The sequence below is a fragment of the Aegilops tauschii genome, chromosome 6, assembly GCF_002575655.3.
Source record: "Aegilops tauschii subsp. strangulata cultivar AL8/78 chromosome 6, Aet v6.0, whole genome shotgun sequence".
NCBI classification, from domain to species: Eukaryota; Viridiplantae; Streptophyta; class Magnoliopsida; order Poales; family Poaceae; genus Aegilops; species Aegilops tauschii.
The window spans coordinates 338,166,920-338,192,379 of NC_053040.3; positions in this window are offsets into that span (position 1 = coordinate 338,166,920).

Genomic DNA, 25,460 nt, shown 5'->3' on the forward strand with positions numbered 1-25,460 from the left:
TTCAAGTTTTCAGCAAAAATTATAACTAACCATATTCACAATAACTCTTAGGTCTCATGTTTACTCATATCAATGGCATAATCAACTAGCGAGCAATAATAACAAATCTCGGATGACAACACTTTCTCAAAACAATCATGATATGATATAACAAGATGGTATCTCGCTAGCCCTTTCCGAGACCGCAAAACATAAATGCAGAGCACCTTTAAAGATCAAGGACTGACTAAACATTGTAATTCATGGTAAAAGAGATCCACTCATACCCAATATAAATTAATAGTAATGAATGCAAATAACAGCAGTGTTGGAAATATGCCCTAGAGGCAATAATAAAATGGTTATTATTGTATTTCCTTGTTCATGATAATTGTCTGTTGTTCATGCTATAATTGTATTAACTGGAAACCGTAATACATGTGGGAATACATAGACCACAACATGTCCCTAGTAAGCCTCTAGTTGACTAGCTCGTTGATCAATAGATGGTTATTGTTTCCTGACCATGGACATTGGATATCATTGATAAAGGGATCACATCATTAGGAGAATGATGTGATGGACAAGACCCAATCCTAAGCATAGCACAAGATCGTGTAGTTCGTTTGCTAGAGCTTTTCTAATGTCAAGTATCATTTCCTTAGACCATGAGATTGTGCAACTCTCGGATACCGTAGGAATGCTTTGGGTGTACCAAACGTCACAACGTAACTGGGTGGCTATAAAGGTGCACTACAGGTATCTCCGAAAGTGTCTGCTGGGTTGGCACGAATCGAGACTGGGATTTGTCACTCCGTATGACGGAGAGGTATCTCTAGGCCCACTCGGTAATGCATCATCATAATGAGCTCAATGTGACTAAGGAGTTAGCCACGGGATCATGCGTTACGGTACGAGTAAAGTGACTTGACGGTAACGAGATTGAACAAGGTATTGGGATACCGACGATCAAATCTCGGGCAAGTAACGTACAGATTGACAAAGGGAATTGTATACGGGATTGATTGAATCCTCGACATCGTGGTTCATCCGATGAGATCATCGTGGAACATGTGGGAGCCAACATGGGTATCCAGATCCCGCTGTTGGTTATTGACCGGAGAGTCGTCTCGGTCATGTCTGCATGTCTCCCGAACCCGTAGGGTCTACACACTTAAGGTTCGGTGACGCTAGAGTTGTAGAGATATTAGTATGCGGTTAACCGAAAGTTGTTCGGAGTCCCGGATGAGATCCCGGACGTCACGAGGAGTTCCGGAATGGTCCGGAGGTAAAGATTTATATATGGGAAGTCCTATTTTGGCCACCGGAAAATGTTCGGGATTTTTGGGTATTGTACCGGGAAGGTTCTAGAAGGTTTCGAAGTGGGGCCCACCTGCATGGGGGGACCCACATGAACGTGGGTAGTGGGGGCAAGGCCCCACACCCCTGGTCAAGGCGCACCAAGATCCCACCTTAGAAGGAATAAGATCATATGCCGAAGGGATAAGATCAAGATCCCTAAAAAAAGGGGATAACAATCGATGGGGAAGGGAAATGATGGGATTTCTTTCCCCCACCTTTGCCAACGCCCCAATGAACTTGGAGGGCAAGAAACCAGCCCCCTCCACCCCTATATATAGTGGGGAGGCGCATGGGAGCAGCACCCCAAGCCCTGGCGCCTCCCTCCCTCCCGTGACACCTCTTCCTCCCCGCTTGCGCTTGGCGAAGCCCTGCCGGGATCCCGCTACTTCCACCACCACGCCGTCATGCTGCTGGATCTCCATCAACTTCTCCTCCCCCCTTGCTGGATCAAGAAGGAGGAGACGTCCCCGCTCCGTACGTGTGTTGAACGCGGAGGTGCCGTCCGTTCGGCGCTAGGATCATCGGTGATTTGGATCACGACGAGTACGACTCCATCAACCCCGTTCTCTTGAACGCTTCCACGCGCGATCTACAAGGGTATGTAGATGCACTCCCCTCTCTCTCGTTGCTAGATGACTCCCTAGATTGATCTTGGTCATACGTAGAAAATTTTAAATTTCTGCTACGTTCCCCAACAGTGGCATCATGAGCCAGGTTTATGCGTAGATTCTATGCACGAGTAGAACACAAAGTAGTTGTGGGCGACGATTTGTTCAATTTGCTTACCATTACTAGTCTTATCTTGATTCGGCGGCATTGTGGGATGAAGCGGCCCGGACCGACCTTACACGTACTCTTACGTGAGACAGGTTCCACCGACTGACATGCACTTGATGCATAAGGTGGCTAGCGGGTGTTTGTCTCTCCCACTTTAGTCGGATCGGATTCGATGAAAAGGGTCCTTATGAAGGGTAAATAGCAATTGGCATATCACCGTTGTGGCTTTTGCGTAGGTAAGAAACGTTCTTGCTAGAAACCCATAGCAGCCACATAAAACATGCAACAACAATTAGAGGACGTCTAACTTGTTTTTGCAGGGTATGCTATGTGATGTGATATGGCCAAAAGGATGTGATGAATGATATATGTGATGTATGAGATTGATCATGTTCTTGTAATAGGAATCATGACTTGCATGTCGATGAGTATGACAACCGGCAGGAGCCATAGGAGTTGTCTTAATTTATTGTATGACCTACGTGTCAATGAAAAACGCCATGTAATTACTTTACTTTATTGCTAACCGTTAGCCATAGTAGTAGAAGTAATAGTTGGCGAGACAACTTCATGAAGACACGATGATGGAGATCATGATGATGGAGATCATGGTGTCATGCCGGTGACGAAGGTGATCATGCCGCGCCTCGAAGATGGAGATCAAAAGGCGCAAGATGATATTGGCCATATCATGTCACTTTATGATTTGCATGTGATGTTTGTCATGTTTACATCTTATTTTCTTAGAACGACGGTAGCATAAATAAGATGATCCCTCACTAAAATTTCAAGAGATGTGTTCCCCCTAACTGTGCACCGTTGCGAAGGTTCGTTGTTTCGAAGCACCACGTGATGATCGGGTGTGATAGATTCTAACGTTCGCATACAATGGGTGTTGACGAGCCTAGCATGTACAGACATGGCCTCGGAACACAAGCAAAACACCTAGGTTGACTTGACGAGCCTAGCATGTACAGACATGGCCTCGGAACACAAGAGACCGAAAGGTCGAACATGAGTCGTATAGTAGATACGATCAACATGGAGATGTTCACCGATGATGACTAGTCCGTCTCACGTGATGATCGGACATGGCCTAGTCGATTCGGATCATGTATCACTTAGATGACTAGAGGGATGTCTATCTAAGTGGGAGTTCATTAAATAATCAGATGAACTTAATTATCATGAACATAGTCAAAAGGTCTTTGCAAATAATGTCGTAGCTTACGCTTTAGTTCTACTAAGATATGTTCCTAGAGAAAATTTAGTTGAAAGTTGATAGTAGCAATTATGCGGACTGGGTCCGTAAACTGAGGATTGTCCTCATTGCTGCACAGAAGGCTTATGTCCTTAATACACCGCTCGGTGTGCTGAACCTCGAGCGTCGTCTGTAGATGTTACGAAACATCTGACATACACGTTTTGATGACTACGTGATAGTTCAGTGTGTGATGCTAACGGTTTAAAATTGTGGCACCAAAGACGGTTTTGAAACGTCGCAGAACATATGAGATGTTCCAAAGACTGAAATTGGGATTTCAGACTAATGCCCACGTCAAGAGGTATGAGACCTCTGACAAGTTTCTTAAGCCTGCAAACTAAGGGAGAAAAGCTCAATCATTGAGCATGTGCTCAGATTGTCTGAGTACTAAAATCACTTGAATCGAGTGGGAGTTAATCTTCCAGATGAGATAGTGATGGTTCTCCATAGTCACTGCCACCAAGCTATTAGAGCTTCGTGATGAACTATAACATATCAGGGATAGACATGATGATCCTTGAGCAACTCGTGATGTTTGACACCGCGAAAGTAGAAATCAAGAAGGAGCATCAATTGTTGATGGTTTGTAAAACCACTAGTTTCTAGAAGGGCAAGGGCAAAAGGGATACTTCATGAAACGGCAAATCAGTTGCTGCTCTAGTGAAGAAACCCAAGGTTGAACCCAAACCCGAGACTAAGTGCTTCTGAAATGAGGGGAACGGTCACTGAAGCAGAACTACCCTAGATACTTCGTAGATGAGAAGGCTGGCAAGGTCGACAGAAGTATATTGGATATACATTATATTAATGTGTACTTTACTAGTACTCCTAGTAGCACCAGGGTATTAGATACCGGTTCGGTTGCTAAGTGTTAGTAACTCGAAATAAAAGCTGCGGAATAAACGGAGACTAGCTAAAGGTGAGATGACGATATGTGTTGGAAGTGTTTCCAAGGTTGATGTGATCAAGCATCGCATGCTCCCTCTACCATCGAGATTGGGGTTAAGCCTGAATAATTATTATTTGGTGTTTGCGTTGAGCATAGACATGATTGGATTATGTTTATCACAATACGGTTATTCATTAAAGGAGAATAATGGTTACTCTGTCTGTTTGAATAATACCTTCAATGGTCTTGCACCTAAAATGAATGGTTTATTGAATCTCGATCGTAGTGATACACATGTTCATGCCAAAAGATATAAGATAGTAATGATAGTACCACATACTTGTGGCACTGCCACTTGAGTCATATTGGTATAAGACGCATGAAGAAGCTCCATGTTGATGGATCTTTGGACTCACTCGTTTTTGAAAAGATTGAGACATGCGAACCATGTCTATTAGTATATATGCATGAAGAAAGTCCATACAGATGGATCATTTGGACTCACTTGATTTTGAATCACTTGAGACATGCAAATCATACCACATGGGCAAGATGACTGAAAGGCCTCGTTTTCAGTAAAGATGGAACAAGAGAGCAACTAGTTGGAAGTAATACATTTGATGTGTGCAGTCCAATGAGTGCTGAGGCACGCAGTGGATATCGTTATGTTCTTACTTCACAGATGATTTGAGTAGATGCTGAGAATATTTACTTGATGAAACACAAGTCTGAATTATTGAAAGGTTCAAGTAATTTCAGAGTGAAGTTGAAGATCGTTGTGACAAGAGGATAAAATGTCTGTGATATGATCATAGAGATGAATATCTGAGTTACGAGTTTGGCACACAATTAAGAAATTGTGGAAATTGTTTCACGACTAATACCGCCTGGAACACCATATTGTGATGGGGTGTCCGAACATCATAACTGCACCCTATTGGATATGGTGCATACCATGATGTCTCTTATCGAATTACAACTATCGTTTATGGGTTAGGCATTTGAGACAACCGCATTCACTTTAAATAGGGCACCACGCAATTCCGTTGAGACAACACCGTATGAACTATGGTTTAGAGAAACCTAAGCTGTCGTTTCTTAAAAGTTTGGGGCTGCGACGCTTATGTGAAAAAAGTTTCAGGCTGATAAGCTCGAACCCAAAGCGGATAAATGCATCTTCATAGAATACCCAAAACAGTTGGGTATACCTCCTATTTCAGATCTGGAAGCAAAAGTGATTGTTTCTAGAAACGGGTCCTTTCTCGAGGAAAAGTTTCTCTCGAAAGAATTGAGTGGGAGGATGGTGGAGACTTGATGAGGTCATTGAACCGTCACTTCAACTAATGTGTAGCAGGGCACAGGAAGTTGTTCCTGTGGCACCTACACCAATTGAAGTGGAAGGTTATGATAGTGATCATGAAACTTCAGATCAAGTCACTACCAAACCTCATAGGACGACAAGGATGCGTACTACTTCAGAGTGGTACGTAATTCTGTCTCGGAAGTCGTGTTGCTAGACAACAATGAACCTACGAGCTATGGAGAAGCGATGGTGGGCCCGGACTCCGACGAATGGCTCGAGGCCATAAAATCCGAGAGGATCCATGTATGAAAACAAAGTATGGACTTTGAAAGAACTACTTGATGGTCGTAAGGCTGTTGGGTACAGATGGATTTTAAAGGGAAGACAGACAATGATGGTAAGTGTCACCATTAAGAAAGCTCGACTTGTCGTTAAGATGTTTTCTGGCAAGTTCAAGGAGTTGACTGCGATGAGACTTTCTCACTCGTAGCGATGCTAAGAGTCTGTTAGAATTATATTAGCAGTTACTGCATTATTTATGAAATCTTGCAGATAGGATGTCAAAACATTGTTTCCTCGACGATTTTCTTGAGGAAAGGTTGTATGTGATACAACCAGAAGGTTTTGTCAATCCTGAAAGATGCTAACAAGTATGCAAAGCTCCAGCAATCCTTCTAAGGATTGGAGTAAGCATCTCGGAGTTGGAATGAACACTTTGATGAGATGATCAAAGATTTTGGGTTTATACAAAGTTCATGAGAAACTTGTATTTCCAAAGAAGTGAGTGGGAGCACTATAGAATTTTTGATGAGTATATGTTGTTAACATATTGTTGATCAGAAATGATGTAGAATTTCTGGAAAGCATCCAGGGTTATTTGAAAAGTGTTTTTAATGGAAAACCTGGATTAAGCTACTTGAACATTGAGCATCAAGATCTATAAGGATAGATCAAAAATGCTTAATAGTACTTTCAAATGAATACATACCATGACAAGATTTTGAAGGAGTTGAAAATAGATCAGCAAAGCAGGAGTTCTTGGCTGTGTTACAAGGTGTGAGTATTGAGTAAGACTCAAGACCTGACCACGGCAGAAGAAAGAGAAAGGAAGAAGGTCGTCCCCTATGCTTTAGACGTAGGCTCTACAATCTGCTATGCTGTGTACCACACCTGAAGTGTGCCTTGCCATGAGTTAGTCAAGGGGTACAATAGTGATCCAGGAAGGGATCACATGACAGCGGTCGAACTTATCCTTAGTATCTAGTGGACTAAGGAATTTTCTCGATTATGGAGGTGGAAAGGGGGTTCGTCGTAAAGGGTTACGTCGATGCAAACTTTGACACTAATCCGGATGACTTTGAGTAGTGAACCGGATTCGTATAGTAGAGCAGTTATTTGGAATAGCTCCAAGTAGCGCGTGGTAGCTGCATCTACAAGATGACATAGAGATTTGTAAAGCACACACGGATTTGAATGTTGCAGACCCGTTGACTAAAACCTCTCTCGTAAGCATAACATGATCAAACCCTAGAACTCATTGAGTGTTAATCACATGGTGATGTGAACTAGATTATTGACTCTAGTAAACTCTTGGGTATTAGTCACATGGCGATGTGAACTTTGAGTGTTAATCACATGGTGATGTGAACTAGATTATTGACTCTAGTGCAAGTGGGAGACTGTTGGAAATATGCCCTAGAGGCAATAATAAAATGGTTATTATTGTATTTCCTTGTTCATGATAATTGTCTGTTGTTCATGCTATAATTGTATTAACTGGAAACCGTAATACATGTGTGAATACATAGACCACAACATGTCCCTAGTAAGCCTCTAGTTGACTATCTCGTTGATCAATAGATGGTTATAGTTTCCTGACCATGGACATTGGATATCATTGATAACGGGATCACATCATTAGGAGAATGATGTGATGGACAAGACCCAATCCTAAGCATAGCACAAGATCGTGTAGTTCGTTTGCTAGAGCTTTTCTAATGTCAAGTATCATTTCCTTAGACCATGAGATTGTGCAACTCCCGGATACCGTAGGAATGCTTTGGGTGTACCAAACATCACAACGTAACTGGGTGGCTATAAAGGTGCACTACAGGTATCTCCGAAAGTGTCTGTTGGGTTGGCACGAATCGAGACTGGGATTTGTCACTCCGTATGACGGAGAGGTATCTCTGGGCCCACTCGGTAATGCATCATCATAATGAGCTCAATGTGACTAAGGAGTTAGCCACGGGATCATGCATTACGGTACGAGTAAAGTGACTTGCCGGTAACGAGATTGAACAAGGTATTGGGATACCGATGATCGAATCTCGGGCAAGTAACGTACCGATTGACAAAGGGAATTGTATACGGGATTGATTGAATCCTCGACATCGTGGTTCATCCGATGAGATCATCGTGGAACATGTGGGAGCCAACATGGGTATCCAGATCCCGCTGTTGGTTATTGACCGGAGAGTCGTCTCCGTCATGTCTGCATGTCTCCCGAACCCGTAGGGTCTACACACTTAAGGTTCGGTGACGCTAGAGTTGTAGAGATATTAGTATGCGGTTAACCGAAAGTTGTTCGGAGTCCCGGATGAGATCCCGGACGTCACGAGGAGTTCCGGAATGGTCCGGAGGTAAAGATTTATATATGGGAAGTCCTATTTTGGCCACCAGAAAATGTTCGGGATTTTTCGGTATTGTACCGGGAAGGTTCTAGAAGGTTCCGAAGTGGGGCCCACCTGCATGGGGGGACCCACATGAACGTGGGTAGTGGGGGCAAGGCCCCACACCCCTGGTCAAGGCGCACCAAGATCCCACCTTAGAAGGAATAAGATCATATGCCGAAGGGATAAGATCAAGATCCCTAAAAAAAGGGATAACAATCGGTGGGGAAGGGAAATGATGGGATTTCTTTCCCCCACCTTTGCCAACGCCCCAATGGACTTGGAGGGCAAGAAACCAGCCCCCTCCACCCCTATATATAGTGGGGAGGCGCATGGGAGCAGCACCCCAAGCCCTGGCGCCTCCCTCCCTCCCGTGACACCTCTTCCTCCCCGCTTGCGCTTGGCGAAGCCCTGCCGGGATCCCGCTACTTCCACCACCACGCCGTCATGCTGCTGGATCTCCATCAACTTCTCCTCCCCCCTTGCTGGATCAAGAAGGAGGAGACTTCCCCGCTCCGTACGTGTGTTGAACGCGGAGGTGCCGTCCGTTCGGCGCTAGGATCATCGGTGATTTGGATCACGATGAGTACGACTCCATCAACCCCGTTCTCTTGAACGCTTCCGCGCGCGATCTACAAGGGTATGTAGATGCACTCCCCTCTCTCTCTCGTTGCTAGATGACTCCCTAGATTGATCTTGGTGATACGTAGAAAATTTTAAATTTCTGCTACGTTCCCCAACAAGCAGTGCTCTCCAGCTGGTGCTTACGATAAGAGGGTGATGACTTAACATCAAAGTAAATAGATAGGCCCTTCGCAGAGGGAAGCAGGGATTTGTAGAGGTGCCAGAGCTCGGTTTTAAAGCAGAGATAAATAATATTTTGAGCGGCATACTTTCATTGTCAACATAACAACCGAGAGATGGCGATATCTTCCATGCTACACACATTATAGGCGGTTCCCAAACAGAATGGTAAAGTTTATACTCCCCCTCCACCAACAAGCATCAATCCATGGCTTGCTCGAAACAACTAGTGCCTCAACTATCAACAGTCCCAGGGGAGTTTTGTTTGCAATTATTTTGATTTGATTTGCATAAAGCATGGGACTGGGCATCCCGGTGACCAGCCATTTTCTCGTGAATGAGGAGCGGAGTCCACTCCTCTTGAGAATAACCCACCTAACATGGAAGATAAGGACAACCCTAGTTGATACATGAGCTATTTGAGCATACAAAACAGAATTTCATTTGAAGGTTTGGAGTTTGGCACATACAAATTTACTTGGAACGGCAGGTAGATACCGCATATAGGAAGGTATGGTGGACTCATATGGAATAACTTTGGGGTTTAAGGGATTGGATGCACAAGCAGTATTCCCGCTTATTACAAGTGAAGGCTAGCAAAAGACTGGGAAGCGACCAACTAGAGAGCGACAACAGTCATGAACATGCATTAAAATTAATGAACATTGAGTGCAAGCATGAGTAGGATATAATCCACCATGAACATAAATATCATGAAGGCTATGTTGATTTGTTTCAACTACATGCGTGAACATGTGCCAAGTCGAGTCACTTAAATCATTCAAAGGAGGATACCACCCCACTACACCACATCACAACCATTTTAATAGCATGTTGGCACGCAAGGTAAACCATTATAACTCATAGCTAATCAAGCATGGCACGAGCAACTATAGTCTCTAATTGTCATTGCAAACATGTTTATTCATAATAGGCTGAATCGGGAATGATGAACTAATCATATTTACAAAAACAAGAGAGGTCGAGTTCATACCAGCTTCTCTCATCTCAATCAGTCTATCATATATCGTCATAATTGCCTTTCACTTGCACGACCGAACGATGTGAAAATAATAAGAGTGCACGTGCATTGGACTAAGCTGGAATCTGCGAGCATTCAATAAACAGGAGAAGACGAGGCAATATGGGCTCTTGGTTAAATCAACAATAATGCATATAAGAGCCACTTCAACAATTTAATTATGGTCTTCTCCTATCGACCCCAAAGAAAAGAAAAGAAATAAAAATATTTACATAGAAAAGCTCCCAACAAGCAAAAGAAGAAGGGGAAATCTTTTTGGGTTTTCCTTTTAATTATTACTACTACGACAAGAAAGTAAACTAGCTAAAAGCTACAACTAATTTTTTTGTTTTTCTTAAGGTTTTTCAAACACACAAAAAGAAAGCAGGAAAAAAGAAAATAAACTAGCATGGATATTACGGTGAAAGAGTATGAGCACCGACATCTAGCAATGAGTGTGTGAACATAAATGTAATGTCGGTGGGAAATACGTACTCCTCCAAGCTTAGGCTTTTGGCCTAAGTTAGTTTATTGCCACGGATGGCCTGGCGGATATCCATAGTTGTAGTTGGGGTCGTACTGAGATGAAGAAGCCCCTGATTGCCACTGGTTGGCAATCATCTCCGGATCCCACTGGTAATTAGACTGTCGTGGAGGATCAAATTGTGGTTCCGACTCTGGCTCTGTGGCTGATGCAGGGTTCCGGTAGGCGTGAATGGCCGCCAGCGGAACGAGATACTGTCCTACAGATAAATCAAACAAGGAAGGAGCAGTCAAGGTAATAGTCTCAGGATGATGTTTATCAAAGAACAATTTGTATTTAAGCTCCCCTTCCCTATTCTTTACAATAAAATCATGCGCTACCATACTCTTATAATCTAAATAAACAGTGGGCAGCAATTTTTCTTCTTTTTCATAGTGCCTAATAGGTATGTTATAATATGCAGCAAGGCGTGAAGCATAAACACCTCCAAAGATGGGGCCCTTTGTACGGTTCAGACTTAACCGTTTGGCAATAATACCGCCCATACTAACAGAGTCGTCACGGAATAAACCATGGAACAAAATAATAACATCAGGAACACTAAGGTTTCCACAGTTTCCGCAACCAATTAAGCAACGACTAGCAAATATTGCAAAGTATCATAAAACAGGAAAATGTATGCTAGTGATTCTTGCATCGGAAACCTTCCTAGTTTCCCCTACAGTAATAGTGTCAATAAACTCGTTCACATCTTTACGATGTGGTTCCTCTAAGCTACCCTCGAAAGGTATTTTGCAAACCTTGCAAAATTCATCTAGTGACATCTTCTTAACCACATCATATAAATGAAACTCTACTGAAGGAGGTGATTCCTTAGGATAATAGTAGAAGTTTTGCACAAAAGTATTGGTGAGTAAGAGATATTGTTCGCGTTGGTCGTGGAGGAAGTCGGTGAGGCCTCCGCGGTGCGAGGCAGATTATATTTGTGCCTCTCTGCTTCCTCACTTTGTTTTTCCTTCGAGCTTCGGCTCGATGAGCCCCTCAAAAATCTCTTCATTATTTTCTGAAAAATTCTGAAATTTTTAGTAACTTCAAATAAAAGTGAACCAAGCTCAACAAAATTGATAGCAACTACTCCTACAAGTGCCTAGAGACTATATCATGCATTAGAACTACTTGGAACCATATAAATTTGACATGCAAGCTCAAGAACATGGTCACCTAGGCAGCACAAATTTGCAATGAATAAAGCACTAGAACAAAAACTAATTGGACCAATGGAGGAGTCACATACCAAGGAACAATCCCCCAAAGCAGTTTTGAGAGAGGTGCTTTGAGCAAGGAGATCGAAAATCGCAGCAAAATGAGCTAGAACTCGTGCTTGAGCTGGATGGTGATTTTTTTTGGGAGGAAGAAGGAGTGTGTGGATGCAGGAATAAGTGGAGGGGAGCCACCGTGGGCCCATGAGGTAGGGGGCGCGCCCTGGACCCTCGTGGCCAGGTGCTTGCTCCCCCTGCTGTGTTCTCAGTGCCAGATATTCTCAAATATTCCAGAAAAAATCATATTAAATTGGCAGGGCATTTGGAGAACTTTTATTTTCGGGGTATTTTTATATTGCACGGATAATTCAGAAAACTGACAGAAAAAATACTATTTTTGCTTTATTTCAACTAAATAACAGAAAGTAGAGAGAGGGTATAGAAGGTTGTGCTTTCTAACCTCATCCATCTCATGCTCATCAAAAGGAATCCACTAACAAGGTTGATCAGGTCTTGTTAAAAAACTCATTCCGAATAACATGGAACCGGAGAAATTTCGAATAACACTATGTTACCTCAACGGGGATATGCACATCCCCAATAATAAGAATATCATATTTCTTCTTGACACTAGGAAGAGGAAATTCAAAACCTCCAAAAATAATCGATGGAATTTTTCCAATAGAATTGATACTGTGGACTTGAGGTTGTTTCCTCGGAAAGTGTACCGTACGCTCATTACCATTAACATGAAAAGTGACATTGCCTTTGTTGCAATCAATAACAGCCCCTACAGTATTCACAAAGGGTCATCCAAGAATAATAGACATACTATCGTCCTCGGGAATATCAAGAATAACAAAGTCCGTTAAAATAGTAACATTTGCAACCACAACAGGCACATCCTCATAAATACCGATAGGTATAGCAGTTGATTTATCAGCCATTTGCAAAGATATTTCAGTAGGTGTCAACTTATTCAAGTCAAGTCTATGATATAAACAGAGAGGCATAACACTAACACCGGCTCCAAGATCACATAAAGCAGTTTTAACATAATTTCTTTTAATGGAGCATGGTATAGTGGGTACTCCTGGATCTCCTAACTTCTTAGGTATTCCACCCTTGAAAGTGTAATTAGCAAGCATGGTGAAAATTTCAGCTTCCGGTATCTTTCTTTTATTAGTAACAATTTCTTTCATATACTTAGCATAAGGATTCATTTTGAGCATATCAGTTAATCGCATACGCAAAAAGATAGGTCTAATCATTTCAGCAAAGCGCTCAAAATCCTCATCATCCTTTTTCTTGGATGGTTTAGGAGGAAAAGGCATGGGTTTCTGAACCCATGGTTCTCTTTCTTTATCATGTTTCCTAGCAACAAAGTCTTTCTTATCATAACGTTGATTCTTTGATTGTGGGTTATCAAGATCAACAGCAGGTTCAATTTCTACATCATTATCATTACTAGGTTGAGCATCATCATGAACATCATCATTAACATTAATATTTCCAGATTGTGTTTCAGCATCAGAAATAGAAATATCATTTGGATTCTCAGGTGGTTCAGCAATAGGTTCACTAGAAGCATGCAAAGTCCTATAATTTTTCTTTTTCTTCTTTTTAGAAGGACTAGGTGCATCAATATTATTTCTCTGAGAATCTTGCTCAATTCTCTTAGGATGGCCTTCAGGATACAATGGTTCCTGAGTCATTTTACCAGTTCTAGTAGCCACTCTAATAGCATAGTCATTATTCTTACTATTTAATTCATTGAGCAAATCATTTTGAGCTTTAAGTACTTGTTCTACTTGAGTGGTAACCATAGAAGCATGTTTACTAATGAGTTTAAGTTCACCTTTAACTCTAGACATATAATCACCCAAGTGTTCAAGCGTATCGGCATTATATTTCAATTGTCTACCAATATAAGCATTGAAGTTTTCTTGTTTAACAATAAAGTTGTCAAACTCATCTAAGCATTGTCTAGCAGACTTATATTGGGGGATATCACCTTCATCAAATCTATAGAGAGAATTTACCTTTACTACCTGTGTCAGGTTATCAAGACCATGTGTTTCTTCAATAGGTGATGGATTAAGATCATATGTTTCTTCAACAAGCGATAAATTAAGACCATGTATTTCTTCAATAGGAGGTAAATTTTAAACATCTTCAGCTTTAATACCCTTTTCTTTCATAGATTTCTTTGCCTCTTGCATATCTTCAGGACTGAGAAATAGAACACCCCTCCCCTCTTCTTCGGAGTTGGTTTAGGAATAGGCTCAGGAGTTGGCTCAGGAAGTGTCCAATTATTTTTATTTGTCAACATATTATTCAATAGAATTTCAGCTTCATCCGGTGTTCTTTCCCTGAAAACAGAACCAACACAACTATCCAGGTGGTCTCTGGAAGCATCGGTTAGTCCATTGTAAAAGATATCAGGTATTTCATTTTTCTTCAGAGGATGATCAAGCAAAGCATTAAGTAATTGGAGAAGCCTCCCCCAAGCTTGTGGGAGACTCTCTTCTTCAATTTGCACAAAATTATATATATCCCTTAAAGCAGCTTGTTTCTTATGAGCATGGAAATATTTAGCAGAGAAGTAATAAATCATATCCTGGGGACTACGCACACAACCAGGATCAAGAGAATTAAACCATATCTTAGCATCACCCTTTAATGAGAACGGAAATATTTTAAGGATATAAAAGTAGCGAGTTCTCTCATCATTAGTGAATAGGGTGGCTATATCATTTAATTTAGTAAGATGTGCCGCAACAGTTTTAGATTCATAGCCATAGAAAGGATCAGATTCAACCAAAGTAATTATATCAGGATCAATAGAGAATTCATAATCCTTATCTGTAACAAAGATAGGTGAAGTAGCATAAGCAGGATCATATTTCATTCTAGCATTCAGAGTTTTTTGTTTCAGCTTAGCTAATAATTTTTTAAGATCACTTCTATCATTGCAAGCAAGAAAGTCTCTTTTAGTTTCTTCATCCATAACATAGCCCTCAGGCACAACAGGTAATTCATATTTATTAGGGGGAGAGTCTTCATCATCACTGTCATCAATATTATCAGTTTCAATAATTTCATTCTCTCCAGCCCTAGCAAGTTGTTCATCAAGAAATTCACCAAGTGGCACAGTAGTATCAAGCATAGAAGTAGTTTCATCATACGTATCATGCATAGCAGAAGTGGCATCATCAATAACATGCGACATATCAGAATTAATAGCAGAAGCAGGTTTAGGTGTCGCAAGCTTACTCAAAACAGAAGGTGAATCAAGTGCAGAGCTAGATGGCAGTTCCTTACCTCCCCTCGTAGTTGAGGGATAAATTTTTGTTTTCTCGTCTTTCAAGTTCTTCATAGTGACCAGCAGATATAAATCCCAAGTGACTCAAAGAATAGAGCTATGCTCCCCGGCAACGGCGCCAGAAAATAGTCTTCATAACCCACAAGTACATGGGATCGCAACAGTTTTCGAGGGTAGAGTATTCAACCCAAATTTATTGATTCGACATAAGGGGAGCCAAAGAATATTCTCAAGTATTAGCAGTTGAGTTGTTAATTCAACCACACCTGGATAACTTAGTATCTGCAGCAAAGTATTTAGTAGCAAAGTAGTATGGAAGTAACGGTATCAGTAGCAAAAGTAATATTTTTGGGTTTTGTAGTGATTGTAAAAATAACAACGGAAAAGTAAATAAGCGAAGAACAATATGTGAAAAGCTCGTAGGCATTGGATCGGTGATGGAGAATTATGCTGGATGCGGTTCATCATGTAACAGTCATAACATAGGGTGACACAGAACTAGTTCCAATTCATCAATGTAATGTAGGCATGTATTCCGAATATAGTCATACGTGCTTATGGAAAAGAACTTGCATGACGTCTTTTGTCCTACCCTCCTGTGGCAGTGGGGTCCTAATGGAAACTAAGGGATATTAAGGCCTCCTTTTAATAGAGTACCGGACCAAAGCATTAACACATAGTGAATACATGAACTCCTCAAACTATGGTCATCACCGGGAGTGGTCCCGATTATTGTCACTTCGGGGTTGCCGGATCATAACACATAGTAGGTGACTATAGACTTGCGAGATAGTATCAAGAACTCACGTATATTCATGAAAACATAATAGGTTCAGATCTGAAATCATGGCACTCGGGCCCTAGTGACAATCATTAAGCATAGCAAAGTCATAGCAACATCAATCTCAGAACATAGTGGATACTAGGGATCAAACCCTAACAAAACTAACTCGATTACATGATAAATCTCATCCAACCCATCACCGTCCAGCAAGCCTACGATGGAATTACTCACGCACGGCGGTGAGCATCATGAAATTGGTGATGGAGGATGGTTGATGATGACGATGGCGACGGATTCCCCTCTCCGGAGCCCCGAACGGACTCCAGATCAGCCCTCCCGAGAGAGTTTAGGGCTTGGCGGCGGCTCCGTATCGTAAAACGTGATGAATCCCTCTCTCTGATTTTTTCTCCCCGAACACGAATATATGGAGTTGGAGTTGAGGTCGGTGGAGCAACAGGGGGCCCACAAGGCAGGGGGGCGCGCCCCCCACCCTCGTGGACAGGTGGTGGGCCCCCTGGCCTTGATTCTTTCGCCAATATTTTTAATATTTGCCAAAAATAAGTTCCGTGGAGTTTCAGGTCATTCCGAGAACTTTTGTTCTGCACATAAATAACATCATGGCAATTCGCCTGAAAACAGCGTCAGTCCGGGTTAGTTCCATTCAAATCATGCAAGTTAGAGTCCAAAACAAGGGCAAAAGTGTTTGGAAAAGTAGATACGACGAAGACGTATCAACAGTCAGCCCCGGTGGCAAGCCTTTGATCCTAGCCCACACCGGGATTTTGTTAAGCTTGTACTGAGAAACATCAGAGAAACCATCATACTCTTGTATAACTACCGGCGCTTTGCGGAACAGCCAAGGGCCCCCATCCATGATCCTCTTCCAATCCCCAAGGCAATGACACTGAACAAGGAACAAGTTGGGGCCTTTGATATTGAACGTGACACCTTTCGCAGCAGCCCTTGCATTGCACATCTGGTTTAGTAGCGCCGAGTGCCCAAAGGGACGAGTTGTATGAACTCTAAATATCCCTAGCCAACGCACCTCTCTGATGAGATCATCCACTTCGCCAGAAAAATCAAGATCTTCCATCTCTTCCCCATGCAGATTCATCCCCGCAAACTGATCTTCCAGATCTTCATCGGGCCCGTCATATCCACCATCTTCTTCCTCCTCCTCAATGTTCTGCTCCTCCTCCTCCCTCTCTCTATCCTCTCCATCTTCCGCACTAGTCAGATCAGATCCCCCGTTGACGGGTAGATCCGCCAAACGTGACCCCTCCTTCCTCCCATCCTCTTCAGCCGCCGCCCGATCTTGCGGTAGATCCTCCATGCAAACCGCCGGAGACGATCTAGCAGGTGTAGGTAGACTCCCCTTAGCCAGAACGCCGGCCATCGGGCAGGTTTTACGTGGACTCCGGCGGTAGATCGCCGGAGGAAAAGTGGAACCCTAGCGCCGCCAAGCCTTAGGGGAAAAGTCACTGGGTAATCAACAAAAGGCCACAACCACATGACAATGACGTGGGCTATTGGGCTTCGGTCTAGGATAGTTATTATATTAGTACTTATATGGGCTAATTTCCCTAGAAAAATCTTATATGGGCTAATGATGTGATTTTCTCTGGCCAATTAGCACATCTACAGTATACTACCTATACTACTACCTGCTAGAAATTGTTAGGGGGGCGAGCGATTGGCAGGGGTCTAGCCCCTGCTCGCCCCCTGTCTCCGCCCCTGCTTCTGACCGTCCCGACCCACCAAAAACCCCTCACCCGCTTGTCCCGCGCTTTTCCTTCCGATGCATGAGCCGCTTACCGCGCTGCATTCATGCAGGTCCAGAGAACGCGAAGGCCGGCATTGATGTCGCGATGTGACCGGAGGAAGGGAGGGCAGCGCTGACCGATGCGACATCTCGGCAGCCGCCGCTTCAATGCAGATGCAGGTTCCCGAGGAACCAACTCCGGCCGCTACGCCACATTGAAGCGGCTGATCGGCCCTTCGCATGGCTTGGTCGCGCGCTATATAAGCCGCGCTCTCGCGCCTCCACATCGCATCCGCCTCCTCCTCCTCCTTCCCTCTCCCCACCCATCTCCCTCCACATCTCCGACAATGGGCAAGTCCTGGGCGTCGGGGCCGGCAGGCAGTTCCGGGGTGGGATCTGGCGAATCGTGGCGACGCCGCCCTCGAACTCCGGGGCCGTCATCCTCATCGGTGGGCGACTCGTCGATGAAGGCGGAGATCATCATCTCCTTCGGCGATGAGGAAGTCCGCACCGGCGGTGCCGGGCTAGGTCTACGCGCCATCAAAGCGGAGTTCGAGGAGCTGATGGAGCTGATGCTCCGTCGCTCCATCGTCCACATTAATGGCCCGGCTCTGCGACCAGGTACGCTCCTCCTCGTGAAGCCGGAGTCGGCATCCCCTCCACGCGCAGTGTCCAAGTCAAATGCCGCGTCAAGGAAGAGCGGGCTCTCGCCGCCACCCCTGCGCGTCGTCAAGGAGGAGCGGCTCTCGCCGCCGCCCCCGACGCGTTGTCAAGGAGGAGTGTCGCGTGCCGCCGCCCTTGCCTAAGGCGCACGGTCACATTCTCCACTACCTCGGTAGTGGCAGGGCCGGCGGCAGTTATTCGTTGTCCCGAAGCGCCACGACGGCGCAGGAGTACGCTGACCAGGAGCAGCGCCGGCGAGATAGCCGCAACGTCGCGCGCCGATCCAAGTTCGTGGACTCGAACGCCCTGCCGCCACACATCGCGGCGGATCCGGACCTAGCGTATGCATGAGCCCTGAACCACTCCGTGACGACATCAGAAACGGGCAAGTGTCGTCTCCGCCGCCTCAACGGGGAGATGGCCAGGTACGACAAGGAATGGTCCCTCGCCAAGATCGCCGCCGCCAATGACGCCTCCTCCAACGACCGCCGTCCTCTCCCTCAGCCCACGTCATTGGTGGGCGCGGCAACACTGCGCACGACTCAGGAGGAAGCAGAGAGGACCATCGGCGAGCATCATGTTGCCGACGTAGAGCCCTGCCGCGATGCCGCCCGAAGCTCGACGACGACGACTCTGAAGCCGGATGACGAAGGAGTAGCCGCCGGCCATCCCGACATTGCCTACGAAGTCACCGTGAAGTACAAGATAGGTTAGGGTTTTATTTTAAGGTTTCTAGTTCACCGAATGAAATATCGTTCGGTTTTATGTACAAATTATCCTAGTTTCAATGAAATCCGTCGTGTTTATATCAAAAATCGTCCGATTTGATCGAATTTCGTCCGGTAGATTCAACATATTGTCAAAGTGTATGGGCTAGCATTGGATGGTGACCTCCTGCATCCGTGTCTGCGGACTGATGCGGGAGGAAATTTACGGGTTGCCGTTGGAGATGCCCTTATATATGCCGGAGCGCGCTCTAGTACCTGGGTGAACAATTGTGGACAACATCTACCTCTTCTTTTTGCGACAACAACTGATGATCTATTCATCAACGGTAAGGTAGTACAAAAAACAGCAGATAAGAACGCCCATCTTTTCATACGAAAGACACGCAACCAGGGCAACTTGATATTATCATATGTAAACCTGGCCTCCCTCACTTTAGACCATTTAGCGATGACTACAAGTACTAGAGCGAGCCGATGGCGCACCATCGTCATCACCCCTCCCTCATCGAACTCAGGCAAGCCTTGTTGTAGTAGGCAGTCGGGAAATCGTCGTGCTAAGGCCCTACAGGACCAGCACACCAGCACAACAACCGCCGCAGATGAAGAGAAACGTAGATCGGAAGGATTTAACGTGTAGACACACGAACAAAGACTGGATCCATGTGGATTCACCGAAGACAAACGCCGACCGGATCCCACAAGATTCTCCGAAGACAAACCTCCACATGTCCTCTTACAACGCTAGAAGCACCGTTGGGAGAGGGGCTAGATGGGGAGAACCTTATTCCAACTCTATAGAGACGTCGCTGTCTCGCCCTGAGCAGGATACAAACCCTAACAAAACCAAAAAAAACATTAAAAATATAGTCCTCCCACCAGCAAGGGTTGGGATCCATGATGCCTTTGTAGACCTATGGGCACAAGGGATAAGGGCGCATGCGTCGGCGGGAGGCACGAGGAACCCTAGTGGTGGGGCGTCCTTGCGTACGAGCCAAGGGATAGTTCCTCTACGTACTCCCTTCATTTTTTTAGTTTGCATATAAAATTTGGTCAAAGTCTTTATAAAGTTTGATCAACTTTGTAGAAAAAATCAACATCTATAATACTAAAGCTATATGGTATAAAAATTAATTTCATGATGCATCTAATGATATTGATTTCATATTGTGAATGTTGATATTCTTTTCTATAAATTTAGTCAAAGTTGATAAAATTTGTTTTTGATCAAATTTTATATGCACACTAAAAAAATGAAGGGAGTACGAGTGAATGCTCAACTATATCTGAAACCGTTGACAGCATCTCCATCAGAACAAAACATGCTTCTGGAATCATGCTTTCTCCAGGCGTGATAGCGGGAAGCACTGCAACATCGGTTCGTTCGTCGTCCGCGTGGAGGAGGCGAAAATGCCGTGTTGTTTACTGCTTGGAGCTAGCCGCACGCGGTCCAGTTAAATTAGCGGTGAGGCGACCTAGGCCATTAGGCGCACGTCTTGTCGGTAACCGTGGACGCAAAGCATCATGGACGTGCCAAAAAAACTTCAGCAGAAACAAAAACTTGTTCCCATTGGGGAACAGCTGAGCGGTTGTCACAGGTGCGATCTGTCCGCCGTCGAGTAGATTATGTGAGTATGTGTAGAAGATCGCATTGAGTACTCCAGATCACGGGAAGGGCTTTAAATGGCTTTGTGGAGGGAAATTTCCTTTTATGACACACGGCACAGTATGTAGTAGTACTCGGTAGACAAAAATAGCCCATCGCGCAGGACCCGGGCCTGGCTCTAAGCATAGTTTTTTGATCCGTGGAACTTGGGCCGCATTACTCTGGCCTGTCTAGCAGGCCAGCATACTAGAGAGCTGCTGTGGGAGACAAAATGGACCGGGGCTATGTATCGAGTTCAGCCGAAAGAAATTAGGATTTTCTTTTAATTTTTTTAGAATCTTTTAATTTGGCAAACAAAAAATATTCGGTTTATAAAAATGAGAAATGAGACTAAAATTAGAAACAAGTTCACATATTTTTTAAAAGATTACAAAACTAAAAAAACTTCACGAATTTTAAAAAAAGTATCATGAAAACAGGAAAGCGTACTTTTAAAAAACGTTCAAAAATTCAAATATGCCCATAATTTTTTTAAAGTTATGATTTTTATAAAATATGCTTGAATTGTAAACTGTTTACAAAATTAAGAAAACTAAAAAAATGTTCAGGAATGTTAAAAATGTAAATAGATTTGTTAAAACTATTCATGAATTTAAATGATAATAAAAAAAGAAATAAATGAGCGGGAAAAACAACCCCTCGACCTGCAACGGGCTGGTCCAATAGTGCGGTGCAAAATTATCACTTCAGAATAGGATTGCCTTGACTGTTTGGCAATTGATATTTTCGTTTCACTAAGAGTAGTACTACCAGACTTTTTTTTTTGCATAAAGGGCAGTACTAATTCTTTCCTTTTCTTTAGTTGTATACTAGGCTCACACAACATGCAGTTATATGAGTAAACGATGAAATATTGTATACGCCATGAGCATAACTTAGAGCGGATAATTGAACTTCATGCATTTAAATGAACAACATTGCTTTAGGGCACATGACCATCACATGTAAATGTTTCTTTCGAAAGTCGCAACATATTGGTTTGTCATTTCCAATCGCTCCGCCCAATTTCCCTCCACGATACCAAGGTATGAAGGCCATTGTTCTTCATGTTAAAACAAGTATGATAAGGATTTTATAGCCAACATAAACAATACTACCTCTCAGTGATCTAAAATGTCTTATATTAGTTTACAGAGGCAGTATTTTATAATCATATGCGGGCTAAATTATCATGCTCTTACGTGAGCTATGTTTGGATGTCCCATGTCTTGAAAAGTAAATTTGTAATTGAGTCATTCGATTACTTCTACAAACCGAGGTACCTATTATAGGATACATGTCCATATAAAAATTCAAAAATACTAGTCACAATGATGACACAACTAGATCACAACTCTGTCAACTCTTATATGAGGACCTTGCTACGAGAACATCATGGCCTACACATAGTACACACATGTATTCATTTCTTCTGTGTGGGGAAAGAGAGGACCATGATGTTTGAAAGCGCCGGTCTGGGGAGGGGGTGGGGGGGGGGGGGCACGCGGATGGTGATGTAGGCTTGCTCCTACTTCATCTTCTCGCCCTCTTTTCTTTGGCCCTTGGTTGAATCTTAGAGTAGATGGCTATATGGTGGCTAGAAAGAAGCAAAATGCCCGCTCTATGAAGCAATACATGCAAATTCATTGGGCTTAACCCTACAGTACTCAACACAATTGCCACAAAGTATACAAACTCCAAAATTAATACTATAATTAAGAAATTATTTTCTTTTAATATCTTTTTCAAATCTCCAATCCACAACGGGTAGATCTATCAGACATACACAAACACATACTTCAGAAGCAATACATTTATCAAATTCAAAGTGGATTCGCCCTCGGAAACGCTCTGGTGTAATTGATTTTCCATAAGGGTAGTGAATCGTTATAGGTAAATGATTTGCGTGGGATAAGTAGTTACGAAACTTTGACGGGAGCAGCTAGCTGACGAGCGCTCCTTCGGAAGCCTCACAACGAGCAGCGCCACTTGGTGGCGCGCTCTCAGCCACCCGCCACGTGTCGTGCTCTGGGCGCTTCCTTCGGATTTTTTTCGCACGCGTTTTCGGCTTTTTAAACGTTTTTTGGGGGTTTTTTATGTTTCGGTTTTTCACCGGTCTTCCTTAGCTTTTCAACCATCTCGAAAAAATGCGCTTTTTTTTTTCTTTCACGAGAGTCACGGTTTTGCTTTCGCCAGAGTCACGGCCGTGCCTTTCGGAAACGAAAAAAACGCGTTTTCTATTTTTTTTTCCTTCCGCGAGAGGCACGGTTGTGCTTTTGCTAGAGTCACGGCCGTGCCTCTCGGAAACGAAAAAAATGCATTTTCTATTTTTTCCCTTTCGCGAGAGGCACGTTTTGTTTATGCGAGAGGAACGGTTGTGCTTTCGCCAGTCACGACCGTGCCTCTCGGAAACAAAAAAACGTGTTTTCTGTTTTTTTTTCCTTCCGTGAGAGGCACGGTTGTGCTTTTGCGAGAGTCACGGTCGTGCCTATCGGAAACGAAAAAAACTCGTTTTCTATTTTTTTCCCTTGCGCGAGAGGCACGGTTTTGTTTATGCGAGAGGAACGGTTGTGCTTTTGCAAGAGTCACGGCCGTGCCTCTCGGAAATGGAAACGCGTTGTTTTCCTTTCACGAGAGGCACAGTTTTGCTTCCGTGAGAGGCACACTTGTGCTTTCGCGAGAGTCACGGCCGTGCCTCTCGGAAACGGAAAAAAGCACGTTTTCTGTTTTTTGTTTCTTCCGCGAGAGGCATGGTTTTGCTTCCGCGAGAGGCACGGTTGGGATTTCGCGAGAGGCATGGGCGTGCCTCTTTCGGAAAGGAAAAAAAACCCGTGCTTCCGGTTTAGTCTTTTTCGTGAATTTTTTTTTTGTCAAAAACTATCAACATGGAATCTAGTTTTGAAGATCTTGACGCGAGGAATCCAACAGTGAAATCGGTTCGAGATTTGGACGCACGATTTAAGAGATAAAACATTTTGAATAAACGAATCTACGAAAAAAGAAAAAACTCACAGGTTGCGACAAGTGGCGCGCTGATACTCCTCAATTAGTGACTTCGAACTTTGACATATATACCTTGTACTCCCTCCGTTCCAAAATAGACGACCCAACTTTGTACTAAAGTTAATACATAGTTAAGTCATCTATTTTGAAACAGAGTGAGTAGCATGTAAGAGGCAAACCGAACCGAACTCTATTTATCAATTGCCCACATATAGGCCGATCACCTGCAAGACGTAAACTACTCAGACTCAGTGCATGCATTAACCCCATGCAAGTTTTAATCAGACTCATTGCATTTTTGTTTTTGAGCGGATCAGACTCATTGCATGCATTGACCCATGCAACTTTAGAGCGATGCATTGTTTGCAGAAGAGCAATGGACGTGATTTACGACATCATAAAGATATGCATTAATCCCATTGGCCTGGTCCTGTTATTTTTCACAGCAAAACGGTCTCGATCGACGATCGCATCATCCGCTAGAGGCTAGAGTGGAATCGTGCGAAGACCCGGCCGTCGGCATCTGCTCGGGGACTTGCCATCGTCCACGGGCGCGGCCGCAGCAGCGCGCACAGAAACGTACTCCGCACCCTGGCTAGCTCACGTACTCGGCGGGCACGCGAGGCGCGTGCACTAACAAACCTGTGGCTAGGTGCTTCAAATTTCGAATGCTTCCGAAACCGGCTGGTACGCACGAACCGCTGCGCGTCTCCTCCCGCCGCTGCGTGGCACGGGCCCATGCTGGACGTGGACGCGGCGCGGTGGCGTCATCCCACCCGCCATCGTTTTCAAACACGGCCATGGCCTCACACGCCGACTCACTCGCATGGGTCACACCGTCCGACCGGTCAAGAGAAACGAAGTGGCGTACTATCCGCGAGCTGTCTCCTCTCGCTACGTGTCCAGCCGCGCCGACCATCGAGCGGCGGAGCCGGCCAGCCCGGGCCCTGCACGTTCGGCCGCCGGGCGCTGGCGTTTACCGGGCAATGACCGACGTCTTCGTCGTAAACTAAGAAGCGAGACTGCCCTCGAGAAGTCCAGGAATCCCGGTTTTGCCCCTTCCTAGGGGCCGTCGTGGGGCGGCTGAGGTGCAGAGGCAGAGCACAGCCGCGGTGGTGGGCACCCCGCGCCTTGCCGCGCTTGAATTTTCCCGATGGTGTTTTGATAGTTTCGCGCCGCTGGGACCAGTCAAGATAGGCGACTCCACTGGTGAACCACTCCCTCCAGACCCACTGTAGCGTCAACGCGTGGAGTGGTTTTGGTCTTGAAGTTTAAAATTTCTGGGTTTTTTTTATCGGTGCTGCTAAATCTCAGTCGACTGAGACTTCGCGAAGCCTCAGTCGACGTGTCCACCGTTTGATTGGTATTAGCTTTAAGATTCGCGCTGTTAGTGGGTTTGTCTCGTTCTGGCCTGTTAATGCAGCCGGTTCTTTTTTCTTCAGGTTTTCTGGTTGTCTGGGCTCTTTTTCTCGCGGGCCAGAGGGTTTTCTCGCGGGTCAGAGGGTTTGCGTGGTGGGTGGAGGAGGTGTGGGGGGCCTTTTCAGTGTCTTTCCTGTGATTTGTTCTTTTTCTTCATTTTAATTTTGCTTTTTTTGTGGTACAGCGGCTGTGAGCTTGGCCTTGTTTTCTTTGCCTGGGTTGTTATGTTTTAGGGAGAAAATGGTATTCGTCCATTTCTTTTCATGTGCGATCCTCCAAAAAAAAAATCTTTTCATGTGCTGTTATGTTTGTCTTTTTTG